Raw genomic sequence first — 1,175 nt, 5'->3', positions numbered from 1 at the left:
ATCCACCTCTCACCTCACAGGTCCCTCCGGTTCCTTCCCCTTGTCATCATCCTCCTCCCTATGATGACTCTTTCTCCACTGCAGAGAAGGGTCTTTCTAAACCTCTCTGCGCTCCAGTCTTCCGCCAACCGTCTGTGCCCATAAAACCCACCTCTTCTCCCTCTGCCCCCGCTGCCTTCCTCACAACTCCCGAAGAGCTCGACCCTGGAGATGCTGCTGCCCTTGAGGAAGAAGCAGCCCGTTATCATTCTGAAGATTGGCCTCCCCCCAACCCAGTCCTCTGCCCCTCCCCTGCCTCCTAACATCGCCTCTGCCCTTCCACCTTGTTTCTTAGACATGAAGACTCACCTCATCTCCCAAATTCAGGAACTGACGGAGATTCTTCAACTCCAGGAGTGCTTTTCTCACCTTTCAACTCTCTGCTCTTCCTCCTCTAATGCTCATCCCTGTCTCTCACAGCGCCCCTTAGTCCACTTGACTTTTCCTGTCACTCGTTCTCAGACTACTGGAGGGCCCGCTCCTGCTTCTAGTCCTCTTCTGCCTCAACCGCCTGTCACTTGGTCCGAGACACGCCCGTCTGCCCCTGCTCCTTCTTCTACCCCTTCTCGCCTTCCTTCTTCCTCTGCACCTCTGCAGTCCACACGCAAAGACCCCCCTCCTACTCATGAACACTCTGATTTGGAGGCAGAACAGTCTGCTAGTGACCTTGAACTTGATAATGAAAATGAAAGTGAGACCGATGACTCAGTTCCCGTCCCCACGGTCTATCACCGGCCCCCATTCAAAAAATTGGAAAAACTCAATTCTGCTGTCAGAAACTATGGCCCAAATGCCCCCTTCACCCTCTCCCTATTAGAGAGTATCAGTGGCAATGGCTACCTTACACCAAACGAGTGGCTTTCTGTTACTCAGTCTGTTCTGACTCAGGGCCAGTTCCTCACCTGGCGCACCGATTGGGCCGATCATTGCCGCTCCTTGGCTCAGCCAACAGCCAGAGTAGCCGTGTCTCCACCAGACGGTGGACACTAGACAAACTTCTAGGTCAAGGCAAATATGCCTCTGATGAAAAACAAAGAGGCTTTTCATTTATAAATTGTTGAGACTGCTATCCATAATCAGACAATTTCCTACTATTCCCCTTCTTCTCCACTCTGGCTGTTAATTCTCCCCACTAC

At 52.2% G+C, this 1,175-nt stretch overlaps 1 pseudogene; it reads left to right on the top strand.

Moving 5' to 3' along the window:
• Positions 1 to 1,029, top strand: part of LOC116097930 — a 26,000-nt pseudogene extending 24,971 nt beyond the window's left edge.
• The last annotated feature ends 146 nt before the right edge of the window (positions 1,030 to 1,175 follow it).

This window comes from Mastomys coucha, unplaced genomic scaffold, assembly GCF_008632895.1.
Source record: "Mastomys coucha isolate ucsf_1 unplaced genomic scaffold, UCSF_Mcou_1 pScaffold2, whole genome shotgun sequence".
Lineage (NCBI taxonomy): Eukaryota > Metazoa > Chordata > Mammalia > Rodentia > Muridae > Mastomys > Mastomys coucha.
The sequence above is the reverse complement of the archived record's forward strand: the minus strand, read 5'-3'. Positions and strand labels throughout refer to the sequence as shown.